Consider the following 19939-nt stretch of genomic DNA (forward strand, 5'->3'; position numbering starts at 1 on the left):
TTTTCTTATTTCAGTTCGACTATACAAGATAAAGCTATAGTGTACACATGACCAATTTTTGAAAAATCTGCAGAATATCCTCATTCGTGAACAGAAAGGACAAAACGACCACATTTATAAACAGGTTCGATTTGTGTTACATATAAGCTTCTTTTTCAAGGATCTTTTGTTATGCCTTCAACTTTGATTTCAACTATACAATGAATCTTGTGCTTGGATGAATGACATAGCAGCTTCATTGATGAATAGAACAACAACCACCACCCCTTTCTCCGCTAGAGCCATCCAAAAGTCTATTGATTCTCAATTTTGGTATAGCCTCAACACTGTTAATTGCTTATCTAATGGAATGTTTGAAATTTATCATCTTTGCGCTACATCATTTCTTTTTGAATGATGAGTTTCGTATGCATTTTTTCTTGTATTAATTTAATTTACTCCTCTGTACGTTCATAAGAGATTCATTTATCATAATGACCTGCTTATACAACACATAATTGGAGTTAAAATTTATTTCAGAAAGACATAGTTTTAATCTTTTGTAGCGATGATCATAATATTTCATTTATTAGGATATCAATTTTTGGTTTTAAGCTCTCTTTTTCCCTTCTCTATCGATTGCTATAAAATTATAGTTTGTTTGAACAATAAGTAATGATCAAATCTCTACTTCTTCATTTCAGGTTTAATGACTTTTACAAGTAGCAAATGTTGTTGGGTTCTATGTACCTATACATTTCTTCCTCCTTTTAAGGTTATTCTCCTCCAATTCCATTTCATTGGCTCATTACAGGGATGGTTGAGATGAAATTTTTGAACTTAAGCTGACGGGAAAACAAAAGCAGTGCCTCTAAAGCTAGGGAGCCGAGGGTAAAGCTATGGACACACCACTCTACCTAGATCCCACTTACATTAGGTATGTTGTTGTTATAGTAGTAGTTTATACTTTCAATGATTTGAACGAAAAATGTCCAATTAAAACCCAAAAAACATAAATCGGAAAGCAAAGAAGCAACAATTAAAAATTGTAAGTTGTATAATATAAAATAATTTGACATAAAAAACATACCCAAAATACATTTAAAAAAATAAAAATTTGCACATACCATCAAAGCACTGGAGCAAAGAATATATTTTATTGGTTAAAGAGTAAAGTTTACCTAATTATACTTTGAAAAAGAATTGTTGTTTGATGAAAATTGCCAAATTTTTACTTCTACAGATACGAAAAAATCAAGTTTGTAACTTTATAATCCCATGTTACATATATCAATATGTTATAGCTGTCATACATTCCCTCTTATGTCAGGATTAAGTCAGATTTGACTATAAATTACTCTTATGAATATTAATTAACCAAACTGGAAAGTGACGCAAAAATAAAGCATTGAGGGAAAATTCGACACATAAAACCCTCATGAATACATTTAGTTTTTGTGTTACTTTTAATTGCAGAAAGTGTTGTTGTGTTGTTGGTACATAAAAGTCTCAAGGGGTTGTTTGATTGGAAATAAGTTATTTCAGAATTGTTTAATTGGGAACAAGTTATTCTGGGATTGACAAAAGAGTTATTCAATCTTCTTCTTTGTGCTTCTATTGTAATGTATGAATGTTGTCTCTGCAAATTCAAATGTTTAATTGAGTTGAGAGACTCCAAATATGATTGAACAACTCCAAAGGTTTCCCTCATCATGAACTTTGTCGTAAATGGAGGTAATTAAAGATATGAACTGGGAAGCAGCTAGAAAGAATCTCAATGTCGTGTTTTTCCTTATTTTAACTGTGCTCCTCGCTTTTCTTCTTATTTTGTTTTCCTTACAAGTATAGGCTTCGACCTCATTACTATCTAAAGCTCTCTATTCGGGTTTTATAGGTGGTACCTGGTAGATTTGTGAATGCTTATTCAACAAATAATTGGATATTTGGAGTTGCCTTATGACTTCTGTAATTTCTTTTTGTACCGCAGTTTTCTCCTTTTCCTTGAAGTTTAATTTTCTCTATAGGTTGATGTAACTGAAGTCATTGCGGGCCATTACTTATTATCCTGTATTTGGTCATCGTGTTGTTAAAACGTAGATCTTACAATTCTTATTTTAGTAATATTGCTTCTCTTGTTGTGACTGCATAGGTAGACACTTCATTGTTGCGAGTTGTGACCACAGATTTACCAACTGTAAAGCTTTTGTAATGTGAATAAGATTATGAAACAGGAATATGCTTCTTTTATGAGAAGTAGGGTAGATAAACTTTGTTTTCTGCTTTTGTTTCCAAAGAGCATGTTAGTCATTTGGAATTTATGATCACATTGGTTTGGGATGATTGAAGGGGAGCCTTGGAGTAACTGATAAAGTTGCTATGATGTAGTTAGGAGGTCATAGGTCCAAGCCGTGAAAATAACCCCTTACAGAAATGCAAGTTGAGGTTGTGTACAATAGACTCTTGTGCTCTGGCCTTCTATGGATGCAACTTGATTTTTGATCATATTTGTTATAATTCAAAACTGAAGATATTGGCTTAGAGGGAAGGGAAAGTCAAGACACAATCACAAACATAGCATAAATACTGCTCATTTGGAAAGTGTTGGAAGATATGTGAACTTTTTCTTACATTGATTACAATGCGAGTTTCGACATGATACCTTACGTGTCAGAAAATTGTATACCTAAGGGCATTTTTTACTTTTTATAAGATTTCATGTGCAACGTGTCTTTAAACGTGTGCACTTACATAGCCACGTATTCTTTTTGCTTCCTTTAGATATATTTCATTCTCTCTCTCTGTCTATATTTGTAATCTGTTATTTTCTTGCATAAAATTCACCAGTACTTCCAATCCAGATTGGAAGTGAACAAATTTATCATAAAATATAGCATGTTCCAAAAGCTTACATGCACTTAAAATTCATTTCTTTTCTACTTATTATCTATATTAGAGGAGCATGACCCGTGTCAGCACGGGCCCAATATTAAGATATTTATTTATCTTTTCAATTTTGATATATTTAAATAAAAAATTTTAATAAAAGGATTTCATATGTTTTCTAGGATTCATCCGGAATCTAGCATGAGTTCAACATATGTTATTTTAATATGTATTTAGATAATTTAAGTTGTTAACTATTGTAATTTATAATATTTTTTATGTAATTTTTAAATTAATATACGTTACTTTTATTGTCCAAATTTTTGTGGCATTGATAGTCAATTATATTTTAAAAATAATTTAAGATTTTAATTATTGTGATTTATAAATCTTTTCTTTTATTCCAATTTTAGTGACACTAACATAATTTTAAGAGTCGATCAAATATTTTATATCTTTTAAATTTTTTAAGTTGTTAATTATTGTGATTTCTAGTATTTTTCATGTATTTTTTGAAATATATAACATATTAAATTGTTTTTAGATATTTTAAGTTGTTAACTATTGTAATTTATAATACTTTTTATGTAATTTTTGAATAATATATATTACTCTCCTTGTCCAGAGTTTTGTGTCGATGATAGCCAATTATATTTTTTTAAATAATTTAAATTTTTTATCATTGTGATTTATAATATTTTTTCTATTTCAACTTATGTGGCACAATGCTTAAATGACCATAATAATTAACTAGGGATGATATAGTAAAATGTAATTATTATTATTTATTATTTATTATTTTTATTATGTATATGTGTTGATTCAAGAAGAATTTGGAAACATTTAGAAATGTGTTGAATGTTACAAATGTTAATAATCCATTTGGTGCTTCTTGATTTCTCTACATTATTTCTTGTATGTTTTTACTCTTTTTCCCTTTGAGAATATGTAGTAATTTTTATTTTAAAAAAAAATATCATGAAAATTTTTATGAACGATTGAAGCAGCAGAAATCAGTTAAATTTTTTGTTTTCATTAATTATTGTTATTTACAGTACTTTTTATTTATTTTCAAATAATATATGTTGCTTTATATCTTCTTCTGTCCCGTCTCAATTTATGTGGCACTAATATATTTTGATAGTCAATCGAATATTTTAAGTTGACATATCATTTAGTTATTCTTATTTTTCTAATACATAAATGACTTATAATAAGGAGTGATAAAGTAAAATCATCGTTCGAAAGACAAAAAATTAATTTAAAATATTAAGAATTAATTTCGCAATTTATGTATATTTTATTTTTTATTAAATATTATTTATTTTCCTAATACCTAAATGACTCATAATAATTAATTAAGAGCGGTTGATTATATTATTGCTATAAAAATTGATATAATTTTATCATATCCAATAGTAATCATCAATAATTCACTGAAATAGTACATTAATTAAATACGGGATGCTATATTTGCATATACAAAATATGATATTATTAAATATTATTGGATAGTGCATTATATTTATCTTTCATAATAATAAAATTTTGCTATATATTTTTCTTTATTTCCTTTTAACTTCATACATATTGACCCAACACAAATTCTAAGAAAATATTCATTAGAAATTTATTTTATTAAATTAAATTTATTAATTTTGTATTTTAAAAATTTTAAGTTAAGTTTAAATATTAGTATTTCTATGTAAGAAAAAAATAATTTTAAAATTTAAATTTACTAAACTAACTAAATAAATAAAAATCATAATTTTCTATATAAAAGTCAATTAAAATAATAAAATTGATTTACTTTAAATATTTAGTTGCAATTAATTAAGATAATTTTTTATTTTGTCATGATTTATGATGCACCGATAAAATTTTGAGAGTTGAATAGAACTTTTATCTATTTTTAAAAAAGTATTTAACTTGTGAATTATTGTGATTTATAATAATTTTTACTTAATTATCAAATAATATAATTACTCCTTGTGTCCCAATTTATGTGGCTTCGATACAATTTTGAGAATCAACTAAATTTTTTATATATCTTTGAAATATTTTAAGTTGTTAATTATTATAATTTGCAGTATTTTTTTTATCTCAATTTATGTGTCATTGCTAAAATAATGAGAGTCAATAAAAATTTTATATGTCTTTTAAATATTTTAAATTATTAATTATTGTGATTCGTGGTAACAAATTAATTTTGAACATGATAGCCAATTTAAAAAAAAATTACTTCCAATACGTAGTTATAGTTAATTAATATAAATTAAAAGAATATATTAAATATTTAAACCATTATGATGAAACAATGAAATTATTATATATTAGGACATAATATATAATTAAGTGGGAGTGGAGGAGTTTTTTGATAATTGCATGAGAGGTGATCGAAACCACCTCTTCTATATAATAGAAATAATGTGTAGCTTAGATATATTTTGTTCTTTTATGACTTTGGTATTTTAATTATTCTAAATATCTATATATTAACATGGGTGAAGCAATTTTTGTGACTTTCCCTTGAAATTTTTGCAGATACCTATTCACCAAATGTGAACAAGAGAGTTGACGAAGCAATGCTTGGCTACTAGCCAATTTAGCTGGTTCAAGTTGTATATACCTGAGATGAACTTAACTCTCTAACTCTGTTGTTAAGGCAGTCTTTGGGTTGTAATAACTCAAGTCCTCCCTTTGTAACATTTAAACAGGCACAACATAATTATTTAATAATATGTTAAATTCATGTTACCTGTTGTTAGCTTATGATTCTTCGAACAACAATGTGAAACAATGATATTATGTTGGGCCGTGTTGATACGGGTCGTGCCCCTCTAGTAATAATTATAAAGCATAGATATAAATACATCTCAACAATTAGCGATTGTCTTCAAGAATACACCATAATAACTTATTATCGTAAACTTCATAAATAGGCTAAAATTTAGAAAACTTACCTCAACTCAACCCGACATACCAATTAAAAATTAATAATTATAAAGCGTAGATAAAATTAGAGAAAAGACATTTTTCTCCCTGAACTTATCGCCAAAACTTACTTTAACACTTAAACTAAACTTTTGTTTATTTACCCCTTAACATCTTTAAAGTGTATTTGTTTCACCCCCTAATGCTGATGTGCCATTTAAAAAAAAAGGGAGGCACGTTTATTTATAAAAAATATTAATTCCAGTAATATTATATTAAAAATATAATAATTTTTATTTTAAATGGACAACTTTTCTTCTTTCTTCTCCAAAACATCAACAACAACACTCAAATTTCTCCATTAACACTTTCCTTCAATTTTTTTCATTTTACTCCATTAAAACCATCAAAGAACAACCACGAGGATACTAAATTAAATGTTTTCCTCCATTGAACACCATTTCAACCTTCAATGGAGCCGATTATCCCTTCAATTTTGAACTACTCATTACACAATCAAGAATTTGAAATTCACAAAATCTACCAACAAAAATAAAATTTTAATAAATACCCATTAAAATTCAATATTCTTATACCAAAAAAAAGAAAAAAAATCACCCTTCAATTGAAAGCTTTAAAAGAAAAATTATACTGTGAATAAACTTGACCCAACTTAGAAAATTGCATTAATGATTTACATTTTCTTAAATCTTCACTAATCCACTGATTTTGTTAGACTTGAATTATAAACCAACTTCCCTTAAAGAAATTATTCTCAAAACTCAGTCGTGAAATTCTAGTTAATGTATGATAAAGTAATTCCAATCATCCAGCAATTCCCACTACACAAAAGAAGAGAACAAGACACAAGGTTTGTTCAAATTCAATTTGTGTGGGGATTAACTGGCACAACCAATTAAGTGGTACAGGAGCTAGCAGGGTGGGGGTGGGGTAAGGGCTGGAAGAGGAGGAAACAGAGAGGGGCGAGGTAAGCAGGTTGGGTGGGTGGGTGTCAAGAAGAAAGAAAATAGGGGTGGGGGTGATTTTTCATTTTTTTCTCCCCAACTTTATCTTAAAAATTAAACCTTCCTTAACTTTGAACAATAATCATACTCTCTTTTATCCTCATCAATGTTTTTATTCTTTTTTTAACTTCTTTAAAATCATCATATTTTCATTTTAGAAAAAATTCATATAAAAATTTTTCATAAAAACATAAACATTATTCATATAACAAAAGTTTCATAAAAATATAAACATTATCTTCTAGAAAAAAAAAAGTAAGAAATATATAAGTTAATGATGATCCTTATGAAGTAAATTAGCATAATAAGAAAATTAGTTTTATTAATAATAATCAAAACTATAATATCTATTTTACAAGTGAAAATACTAAGTAATACTAATTTTATAAACATATTTCAATGCAAAAAATACAAACAATAAATGAAAGAGATAAGCCTTTAGTACCACCCCGAACTATGGTCAAAGTTGTTACGACACACTCCAACTTCACAGGGGTCCTATTATTCCCTGAACTCAAATTTAGTGTATTTTCGTCATTTTTATGTGCTAATGTGGCACCTTTATTACATAAAATGGAGCCCACATCAAAGATTTCACGTCATCTAAAATGATTGATAAAAGGTATCGCGTTAGCTACAAATATTGACAAAAATATGCTAAAATTTAGTTTAAGGGGTAATAGGACCCCCGTAAAGTTGACGTGTGTCGTAGCAAATTTGGTCATAGTTCGAGGATACTAGATGTTTTTCTCGAATAAAAATAAGGTCAAATTTTAAAGATTATATTTATTTATGTAAATTATTTAATATGTAATACTCTATTAATGACAATTACAGCTTATTTATTGATATAAACAATAGATAATATCGTTTCTTATCACTTGATCCTCATACTAAAAATAAATGTTTTAATTTATCTGCTTAATTTGTGATATCAAGAAAATTGTATTATGTTTTTTTTCTACCTTTTCGTGTTAAATAACTATATAAAGTAACCGTATAGACAAATTTAAAGTTTCAAATTATCATTAATAAGGTTAATTTAGCAAAATATACCTCTAAGTAAAATTCTCTTATGGATTGTGTTATATCAATAAGAAGTTAAGTAGTACAAAATGAATTTAGTAAGAGAGTGATAAAACACGAAAATATATGCACATGCATGTACATACATATGTATATATACACACTTAAGGGTGGGTTGTTTGGAAACAAGTCATTCCTGGATTAGTTATTACAAAATAAGTTGTACTAACATGTATGCGTGATAACTTATCTCATCACTGTGGTATAAATGGTACGACAAATAATTTTGAGACTACCTAATACATCTAATTAAACGCAGGATAAATAATCATGAACTTTATCTCTGAATTATTATAATTATACTTCACACCAAACGACTCTTTAATGCATATAATACTAAAATAACGATCTTAAAAAATAATATTGAATTTTGTGATAAATTTTTAAAAAGTATTAAGTTACGTATAAAGTTAATAAACTTAAATAAAATGCTATAAATATCCATGTTAAAAAAATATTCAACAACAACAACAAACCCAGTGTATTCCCACCTAGTGGGGTCTGGGGGGGTAAGATGTACGCAGTCCATACCTCTACCTCTAAAGAAGTAGAAAGGTTGTTTCCGATAGACCCCCGGCTCAAGGCACGAGATACCACACAAACACCTAGTAAAGCACAGCACAAGATTACATATCATAATTACGGCACCCATAAGTAATATAAAACAAATAAAAGCACACAGATTCGTAATAAAACATGGAACACGGAATCATAACAGGCATAAAACCCCCACCAAGTAATTCCCTACACTAGCGACCCAAACTGGCCCTAGTCCTCTTCCCTAATCCGCGTCCTCCAGACCTTCCTATCTAGGGTCATGTCCTCGGTGAGCTGTAACTGCTCCATGTCCCGCCTAATCACCTCACCCCAGTACTTCTTCAGCCTACCCCTACCCTGCCTAAAACCATCCAACGCTAGCCTCTCACACCTACGGACCGGGGCATCCATGCCTCTCCTCTTCACGTGTCCGAACCATCTCAATCGGGCTTCCCGCATCTTGCACTCCACTAGAGTCACACCAACCTTCTCCCGGATAGTCTCATTCCGAACTCTATCCCCTTTAGTCAGCCCACACATCCAGCGCAACATCCGCATTTCTGCCACCTTCATTTTTTGGATGTGGGAGTTCTTAACTGGCCAACACTCCGCTCCATACAACATGGCCGGACGGACTACCACCCTGTAGAATTTGCCTTTAAGCTTGGGCGGCACCCTGTACAATATAAAATGATATTACATAAATATAGAATTAAAATTATAAAGGACAAAATGGATATTGCATGGGATAAAGGGGGAGTATGGTTATTGTTCAATGTTGAGGGGAGAGTTTGATTTTTTAATCAAAGTTGGGAGATAAAAATAATTTTATAGGGATAGTTTTTTTTTCTAGAAAAATAGTAATTTCTTACGTGGCAATGACATAGCTCCGACATGGCATTGACGTGTCGTTGATGTGTAGGCGAGTGTAACACACTCTCCATTGTGAGAGTGATATTCAGTTTTGAGGGGTGAAACTAATACACTTTAAAAATGTTAAGAGGGGTAAATAAACAGAAATTTAGTTTAAGGTCTAAAGTAAGTTTTGGCGACAAGATCGGAGGGGGAAGATGTCTTTAATAGCCTCTACACATTACAATAGCTAAGACATATAAACACAATTTTCTTTATAATGTAAGAAGAAAAATACGTAGGCTAAGAACTAATGCAATGTAAAAAATCAATTTAGGTTTATTGTCACGCCATACACACATATATATAAAATCAAAATCAAAAGAAGAAGAAAAAGTAGATGTAGAATAGTAGAAGTTGGTATGCTGCTTAAATAGTAGTATATAAATTCTTTTTTATATATGGTAAATTTTAATTAGTTTAGAAGTTTTAAATATTATAATTTTTTAATTAAATCAAATTACCCGGAAAAAGTCCATACTTTTAGGACTTTTCATATAACGTGAACTTACAAATAGCCTTTTTTTTTTCCTTTAATATTATAGCAATCTAATTTTGGTGGAAAATTGAAAAACAAAAAACTGACGCATGAGTCATATTTCTTTATTTCTTTTCCTTGAACATCATAGCAATTAAATTTTGGTAGTCGTATTTCTTTTTTCTTTTCCTTTTATACTATAGCAATCAAATTGGTGAAAATTTGGGAAACGGAAAAATGACGCATGAGTCATATTTCTTTACCTTATATTAATTGTTAATAAAGAAAGTGGTTATTAGTAAATATTATTACTATCTTTTAGTTTTGATGGAAATTGTGATAATTTTTTTCTAATCATATTTTTCAAGACTCTTTTTTATGTAAACATGGAAAAAGAAAACTTACCAATATTAGTTTTCCATATATTTTTCTCTAACTATTTTTAGGACTTCTTAATTGTAAATATTATAAATATGATAATATATTGATTGAAGAAAGTAAGTGAAAAAACGATTTTATCTATTGCGAAAGTTTTTAATGAAGGGCAAACAGTTCAAATCACTTTTCTAAAGGTTTTCACATTTTTAATATATTGTAGATGTAGATGTAGATTATTGGATAAATTACACAAAACCGCAAACCTAAAAGACCTTATTACCCCAAATCCCTTACCTTTTAAATAATTACTTAAAATCCTGAATTTTATATTTTACTCTTGATACATATGAATAAAACCACACTTACATTTACTCCACAATTAATACATGCAATCTATTTTTCCTTGAAGATTTTTTTTCCCCAAATATTCCATCCCCTAAAATCACTCCCAAATTATCATCAATTGATACAGCTTTCATCTCTTTTAGTGCAACTCATTATTATTTTTTTAAAATCTTTTTATCAATTTTTCTTTTATCAATTTTGAATTCTTTTTCAACTTTAAGTCAGTACCCATTAAGGAAAAGAGGAGAAATTGAACAATGTGATAGTGACATGGGCAAATTAATTAAGGGTGACAAAAATATTTCAAAACTAAAAAAGAGTGACACAAGTCTTAAATATTGAGTAGAGATGAAAATTTTAAGATTAGTGTTAATGACACTAATTTTAAAACCCTCAAGTTTTATTATTTATACAAAGATCCCTACACCATCACCACCACTCCTCCTCCACACCTTTTTTGTTGCCGCCGCCACCATCTCCTCTTCCTCTACTATCACTATTACTACCATTGTCACCTCTTCCAGATTCAACATTATTTCCTCCCGCTACATAACTATCGCCTATTTTTCTTTTTTCTCCTCCACCATTGTCACTAACAACACCACAACAAATGTCATCTTCTCATTCGACTTCACCACCAACACCACCACCTCCATTTTTACCATAAATATCAATTTTTCGTTGGCTCCTCCTCCAACCAGATATTTTTCAAAAATTAAGTAAGTATCGAAGTTGATGCAGCAACTTCGATAATTGTTGTAACACAACAACTAATAGTAGTTGCTGAAGCAACACTCGTAGTTGCTGAATTATTTCTCCATTCATTTGTAAAAGAAATCAAAAAATTTCTTTTCAAACTTTTCAATTTTTTTTAAAAAAAGTCCAGGAAAATTAAAAAAGAAAGAAGAACGAAATGAAAAGAAAAAGAAAAAGAGAAGGTGGAAGAAGAGAAAAATCTAGAGAGAGAAAAAAATAAGAAGAAGATGGGGAGAAAGAAATTTGGAGAAGAAGAAGATGAGAAGAAAGAAATTTGGAGAGAGAGAAAAAAAAGAAAGATTGAAAGATAAGAAAAGGTGGAAAATTTTAAAATTTGAAATCTAGAGTTGGAAGACTTTTAAAAAATTTATAAAATTTTAAAAATTACACTTTACACCCCAATTAACTTAATCATAATTTAAATGAAACTTTGAACTTAGCTAGGCAAAGTTGTCATCATTTTTAATTTAAAGACTTTTTAGTCACCTCCCACCTAATTTTCTCTAGTGACATATACTTTGTGATAGTGATTCATATTTTTAATTTATTTATAAATGTTTGATACATTTAACATATGTTTGACAAATACAACAACAACAACAAATCCAGTATATTCCCATCTAGTGGGGTCTGGATATGTTTGACAAATGTAAATTATTTATTTTGGTGTGAGAATGAATTTTCAATGGTTAGTGAGTAATTTTACGAAATGTATCATTATGATACTTCTAGAACCGGAGGTATCATTTTCACGATTTTACTCTCCATAATAATTGAAAATTAGTTACTTTCTAATTTCACTAACCACTAAATTACAAATGTATCACAATGCATATGTATCAAGACTAAAAATATGTATCACAAATTTAAAAACTGCGATATGATGTAATTTAAAAAATTGTTGGAATAAAGTGTTATAACCCTTAAAAATTCTGAAATTTATGTAAGTTACCCTAAATTATTACTCTCTCTCTCTCTCTCTCTCTCTCGCATCTCCCATCTTCATCTTATAAAATTGAGAAATTATTGTCTCCTTTCATTTAGTAATGTTTTAAGTATCACACTTCTATTTTTCCTTAAAGTTTCATTTTTCTTCTCTCATAAAATCTGAAGTGTTAGAAGACTTAAGGTCATCTAAAAATAGAGAACAAAACCCTTAAGTAAAACTCATATTAGCAACATGATCACAAAATTTTCATCTAACTATTTTTTCTTAACTGCTAATAGTTCGATAGTATTTAGTAATGCATATGCCCATCTCATACAACAATATCCCATCCACCTCTATGTTTGTGAAAATAAAGTTTGGCCTCCTTGTCCTATTTCCTGCAAGCACAAGCGTACTAGCAAGCTCAAGTATGTATAGAGCACATCGAAATGCAATATACCTTCAAAAATAGAGAAAATTGTTACCTAAAGCTCAACACAAAGCAATCACATATGCATACAAAAAAATACTTTCCTTTTCAATTGGACCGTTGAGAATCATTAGTTTTTAACCATTGAAACTCCAGAAATTCTTTATTATTTGTATATTATTTATTATAGAAGCTAGCTAGCTAATAAGACCTGTTGCAAATACTTATATAGAGACTAGTAATATATTCCCACATATTCAACATTCACAGGACTCATAATGTTAAGATATTATTAGGTTCCAATGAGAAAAAAGAATCAAATCCATACATTTTACAGTGTTTACATGTAATACCCGTGCTTTTCTTAGCTCGAAAATTATCTCAAGAATGTTAGAACTTGCTTTGAAATAAGAATTCATTCTTATACACGTGGTATTTCCATAATTTTCACTTCCTATCACGTGGGAAATTGAATAAGCATTCCATCTATATATAATTCACCCAAATCCAACACCCGAGCGAAGAGTTAGAGCCTTTTTAGTGAGACAGTGTTTGACCTAAGCCTTCAGCGCATCGCGGAGATAGCTCAAATGACAATTGTCAAATTCCAGTTTTGCTCCGTGATATTGGCGGTCTCGCCAAACTTCCAGGTCATAGACAAAGTGACAACGCGTAGCTCCACATTGCGCCACCATACAGTTTTTCAATTGTCAATTTCCAGTGACACGGCGCGATAACGCCGCGTCGCGCCAAGGGCCCAATTCGGGAAATTTTACTAAAAAATTTATTATGTGTCCAGGGTTAAAAGGGTCAATTACCCCTATATAATCTTCCAAACACGGGATTTAGCCCTTATTCATCCAAAATATTGATGTTTTTCTCAAATACTCTAAAGAACTCAAGCTAGGGTTTTCATTGAAGGTCCAATTTCAAGAAGCTTTCACTATCAATCTTTACGAAATTACGATCTAAGGTATGCATAGTGTTCATTCATGGACTCCTTTCGTCCATGAAGTCCAAGAATCCTTTTTAACTACAAGTTATGGATTTTCTTCATGTTTTCATGCTTTGTATGTTCTCTTTCATGTTGATAAATGAGGAATTGATTTCCATTCCATGATTTGATGATAAATTCCATGTGGGTTAATTAGTATAGATAAAGATTTATGAAATCTCATGACTAAAACCTTGTATGATGGAATTGGAATTGAAGCATGATATTTCATTGTTGTACAATGTGCTTTATATGTACTATGCCTACAATATGTTTGAGTAAATGCCTAGATGAAGGAAAATTGTCTAACTAGCATGATATCATGAAATTTCCATGTATGTACAAGTTTATGCCTATTACATGTTTGATGAAAGGCTCCTATGATTGTAGTATGTATTATGGTGTTAGTCAAGTCTTCAAATAAATCATGTTATGTCAGTTTCCTTCCATCGAGTCCTGGGGGTACTTGTACCCAAAATATTAGCTGTGTGCCTAGATCCATGTCATTTTTTCATGATACTCTCAGTCAAGCTATGAACTCTTAGACTTTAGATAGTCTTATGACTCAGGAAAAATCTCTATGATCTCATGACTCAGTCAGTTGTCAGATATCAGTAGTATTCCGTCATCCACGAAAATTCAGTAACTCAGTCCATGCTCAGTTCAGTTCAATAAATCATGTTCAGTGTCCATTCAGATGGGAGTAGGAATTAGCACCGAGTGAACTCAAGGATGGGGACTCACCTGTTATACGAGGGTGTGATTCTTAGAAGCAATCCTTGCGTTCCAGAACTATATAGCCAGCATAGGTTGAGACATCGTAGCCTATTATATGAGGGTAAATAAGGTGGCTTAACCTGTTATGTGAGGGTTCCCACCGTTCTCGCTAGAGTTACCTGTTATATGAGGGTTACTCACATGTTGTCCTTACCAGTGGTGTAGTATTGACACCTTTCTAATCAGGGCATAGATTGGATCCCAGCTCAGCTATTATAGCACCTTTGGGGTATGTCGGTTAGATACTACTTCCCACAGTTTTATGTTACAGAATTAGGACTGTTAGATACAATCAATCATTCTCAGTAATAAAACTCAGATAGTTCTTCAGATTTCAGGACTGTCTGACACAGTCAACTCAGACATAGTACGGAACTTAGCTAGTTTCATCAGATTCAGGACTGTCAGCTACAGTCACCTATATTATCAGTTATACTCAGATACAGTTATTTATGTTATCAGTTATGTCATGTTATCAATATCCAGACTCAGTAGTCATGCTACCACGGTATCAGTATCATGTTATCACATTATCAATTACAGTTACGTATTTATACATATATTCTCACGTTCATGTTAGATAGCCAGTTAGCATTATTCATGCATGTGAACAATTGCATATAGCTTACCTCACATGTATACTCGCTATATATGTACTGATACATTCGCGCTATGGTGCTTCTTTTTATGTTACACCATAGGTTTAGAGACACAAGTTCCAGATCAGCAGTCAGAGTAGAAGTGAGTCCTGATTCTTTGAGGGCATAATAATTTTCTAGTATCTTATTGATTAGCTTATTAGTTGGAGTTAGTTGGGGACATGTCCCATCAACTTCTTATTCAGATTCTTCAGACAGTAGAGGTTTTCAGACTAGATACAGCTATCATATTTTAGACTTCAGTTTTGTTTTGGGTATTCTATTACCCCACACAGATGTTATGTTATTCAGTTATGTTCATGATCGAACTTTATGGCCTTTCAGTGCATGTTTTTGCATTATTATGTTATCTTATGCAGTATACAGGTACAGATATCAGTCATGGGTTAGCTTGTGGTCCTTCGGGGTCATGAGCACCGTGTAGCATTCTGGTTTAGCAAATCGGGTCGTTACAAACTTGGTATCAGAGCCTAAGGTTCAATAGAGTCCTAGGAAGTCTGAAAGCCGCACCTAGTAGAGTCTTGTGCAAGGGTGTGTTACGCGCCACATTTATGTGCAAGAGGCTATGAGATATTTTAGGAACAGTTTCCCTTATTTTAGTATTCGTGTCGTGCCAGTGAGCATAATCACAAGTCAGTCTCTCCGTCTAATTCGCTTCTTTTCTTTATTTCAGAATATGCCTCATAAGAGAAGAAATCAGTTAGCCCCTCAGCTCGAAGAACCTTTGGGCGATCATATTTCTCATGCGGAGTTCAGGACCGTATTTACCACTCTTGCTCAATCAGTCGCTACTCATAATAAACGGCCAACAGTTGTTCCAGCCAACCCAGTGGCCAACTCAGCTGCAGTGAGAATTTGGGACTTCACCTAAATGAATCCTCCAACCTTCCTCAGGTCTAAGGTAGATGAAGACCCTCAAGAATTCTTAGATCAAGTTCAGAAAGTGATAGGCGCCATGAGGTGACTACTATTGAAAGTGTTGAGCTAGCTGCATACCAGTTTCAGGATGTGGCTCATCCTTGGTTCAAACAGTGGAAGTCCGAAAGGTCAGATGATGCAGGTCCTATAGAGTGGGAGGAGTTTATCACTGTATTCTTAGACAGATTCTTTCCCCAAGAGCTTAGAAAAGCCAAGGTGATAGAGTTCATCAAGCTCAGGCAGGGTAATATGATAGTGAAAGAGTATTCTTTTAAGTTTACTTAATTAGCCAGGTATTCCCCTCTGTGGTTGCAGACAGTAGATCCAAGATGAGTAAGTTCGCTTCAGAGGTGAACGACAATGTGGTTAATGAGTGTAGATCCACCATGCTGAATAGTGACATGACCTTAGCTAGACTTATGACCCATGCTCAATAGATAGAAGAGCACAAAATTAAGCAGATCAAAAAGCAGAATAAGAAAGCAAATACAGGTAGTTTTAACTTCACTCAGCCTAAGTTAGAAGGAGAAAACCGTTCCTAGTTTCATCCTAAGTCATCAATTTTATCTCCCCCTACAGACAGTGCTCCAGTTCTTAAGTTCAGAGAGGGTAACAAAGATAGAGCGCCATACTCTAAGACCCAGGGCAGTGTTAGCAATTCTCGCTCCTATTCTTTTTACCAGACTTGTGGTAAGCACCATCAGGGTGTGTGTAAAGCAGGTAGTGGCATTTGTTTTAGTTATGGCAAGTCAGGACATAGAGTTAGAGATTGTCCTCAGCCAGGTCCTCAGGGTCAACAGAATCGCTCTTCAGCTCAGTCCCATCACCCAAATCAGCAGGGTGCCACTTCCAGTGTTACTAGCGGGCAATGCCCAAATCATCTCTATGCTCTTCAAACTCGACAAGATTAGGAAAATTCTCCTGATGTAGTTACTGGTACGTTACAGATCTTTCATGAACATGTTTACGCTTTAATAGATCTAGGAGCTTCCTTGTCTTTTGTTACTCCTTATATAACAGTTAATTTCAGAATCAGTCCCAAAATTCTAGCAGAGCCCTTTTCAGTCTCTACCTCAGTGGGTAAAACCATCATAGCCCGACGGGTATACAGGAACTGCCCGGTTATGAAATTTCAGAAAATCACTTCAGTAGACTTAGTTGAATTAGAAATGACTGATTTTGATATCATTCTCGACATGGATTGGCTTCACTCCTGCTATGCCACAGTCGATCGCAGAAATAGAATAGTTCAATTTCAGTTCCCAAATGAACCCATCCTAGAGTGGAAGGATAGCGTATTCGCTTTCAGTGGTTAGCTTATTTTCTACCTCCGGGCAAGGAAATTGATATCTAAGGGATGTGCTTATCATCTAGTTCATGTTAGAGATTCCAGTTCTGATGCTCCCAGTCTCGAATCAGTCCCATTAGTGAATAAATATTCAGATATCTTTCTCGAAGATCTTCTAGGAATTTCTCCCAAAAGGGAAATAGACTTCGATATTGATCTTCTTTCAGACACTCAGTCTATCTCTATTCTGCCATATAGAATGGCACCAACAGAACTCAGAGAACTGAAAGAACAGTTGAAGAATCTCTTAGATAAGGGATTCATCAGACCCAGAATTTCCCCGTGGGGCGCACCAGTCTTATTCGTGCATAAGAAAGATGGTTTACTCAGAATGTGTATAGATTACCGTCAACTCAATAAAGTCACGGTCAAGAAAAAGTAGCCTCTTCCCAGAATCGATGACTTATTTGACCCACTTTAAGGTGCCAGTTATTTCTCTAAGATAGACCTCAGATCCGGCTATCGTCAGCTCAGAGTTAGAGAATATGACATCCCGAAGACAACTTTTCGTACGTAGTATGGTCACTTCGAATTTCTAGTCATGTCATTTGGTCTTACCAATACCCCAGCAGCTTTCATGGACTTGATGAACCATGTGTTCAAGCATTACTTGGACATGTTCGTCATAGTCTTCATAGATGATATTCTGGTTTATTCCCGCACTGAGCGAGATTATACAGATCATCTCAGAATAGTACTCCAGACTCTCAGAAATCATCAGTTATTCGCCAAATTCAGTAAGTACGGGTTTTGGTTAAGATCAGTAGCATTCCTTGGCCATATTATTTTTGGTTATGGCATTAGAGTAGATCCTTAAAATACCAAAGCAGTAAAAAACTGGCCTCGCCCTATTTCTCCATCAGATATCAGGAGTTTCTTGGGTTTGGCTAGCTATTACAGATGGTTTGTTGAGGGATTTTCTTCTATTGCATCTCCTATGTCCAGATTGACTCAGAAGAAGATCAAGTTTCAGTGGTCAGATTCATGCGAGAAGAGGTTTTAGGAATTGAAGACTCGACTCACCTCAACTCCAGTTCTAGCTCTTCCAGATGGTTCAAACAGTTTTGTAGTTTATTGTGACACATCTAGAGTGGGTTTAGGTTGTGTCCTCATACAGCATGGTAAGGTCATCGCCTACGCCTCCAGACAGCTTAAACCCCATAAGAAAAATTATCCTACTCATGATCTTGAGTTAGCTATCATAGTATTTGCCTTAAAGATTTGGAGGCATTATCTCTACGGAGTTCATGTAGACGTCTTCACAGATCATAAGAGCCTTCAGTATGTTTTTTCTCAAAAAGATCTCAATCTTCGTTAGAGAAGATGGTTAAAGCTCTTAAAAGATTATAATATGAGTGTCCTCTATCATTCGGGCAAGGTCAACGTAGTGGCCGACGCTCTCAATAGACTTTCCATGGGTAGTATTCTCATATTAATGATAGTAAGACGAAGTTAGTCCAGGAAGTCCATCAGCTTGCCAGACTAGGCGTTCTCTTAGTCGACTCTTTAGAGGGCGGTGTATGTGTTCAGAGTAGTTCAGAATCATCTCTAGTTTCCGAGGTGAAGAAAAGCAAGATAAGGATCCTAACCTTGTCAAGCTAAAAAGTCAGTTCAAAATCAGAAAATAGAGGTTTTACCCCAAGGGGGAGATGGTATTCTTCGTTGTCAAGGTCGTCTCTGTGTTCCAGACATAGATGACTTAAGGCAGTGAATTCTTACAGAAGCGCATGGTGTGTGCTACTCTATTCATCTAGGGGCCACTAAGATGTATCGCGATTTGCGAAAAATCTATTGGTGGAGTGGGATGAAAAGAGATGTTACAGAGTTTGTGGCTAAGTGCTCTACATGTCATCAAGTTAATATAGAGCATCAGAAGCCTAGTGGTCCTATGTAGGAGTTCAACATGGACTTCGTGACGAGTTTACCTCAAACTCATCGTCAGCATGATTCAGTCTGGGTCATTGTAGAAAGAATGACCAAATCAACTCTTTTCCTTCCAGTTCATACCTCTTATTCAGCCAAAGATTACGCCAAGCTCTACATTAAGGAGCTGGTCAGATTACACGGTGTTCTATTAACTATTATCTCAGACAGAGGTACCCAGTTCACCTCTCATTTTTGGAAAGCATTCCAAAGGGGTCTTGGTACCCAAGTTTATCTCAATACAGCCTTTCATCCTCAGACAGATGGTCAAGAAGAAAGAACCATTCAGACTCTGGAAAATATGCTAAGGGCGTGTGTAATTAATTTCAAGGGTAGTTGGGATGACCACTTGCCTTTGCTTGAGTTTGCATACAACAACAGCTATCATTCCAGTATTCAGATTGCTTCATTCGAAGCTCTCTATAGTAGGAGATGTAGATCTCCGATTGGTTGGTTAGAAGTTGGTAGGCCTCAGTCATAGGTCCTGACTTAGTATTCGACACCTTAGAGAAAGTTCAATTAATTAGAGAAAGACTTTAGCTGCTCAGAGCCGACAGAAGTCTTATGCAGATGTTCATACAAAGGATCCCAAGTTTCAGATTGGTGATCATGTCTACCTCAAGATCTCTCCTATGAAGGGAGTGAAGAG

The 19939-nt window shown here is 32.7% G+C and overlaps 1 long non-coding RNA gene across 1 annotated transcript; it reads left to right on the forward strand.

Moving 5' to 3' along the window:
• Positions 1–10: 10 nt before the first annotated feature.
• LOC107857146 lies at positions 11–2749 on the forward strand. The gene is made up of 3 exons (XR_007057617.1): positions 11–124; positions 794–916; positions 1874–2749. It is a non-coding gene; the product is annotated as an uncharacterized LOC107857146 (long non-coding RNA).
• Positions 2750–19939: the final 17190 nt, after the last annotated feature.

This window comes from Capsicum annuum, chromosome 7 (genome assembly GCF_002878395.1).
Source record: "Capsicum annuum cultivar UCD-10X-F1 chromosome 7, UCD10Xv1.1, whole genome shotgun sequence".
NCBI classification, from domain to species: Eukaryota; Viridiplantae; Streptophyta; class Magnoliopsida; order Solanales; family Solanaceae; genus Capsicum; species Capsicum annuum.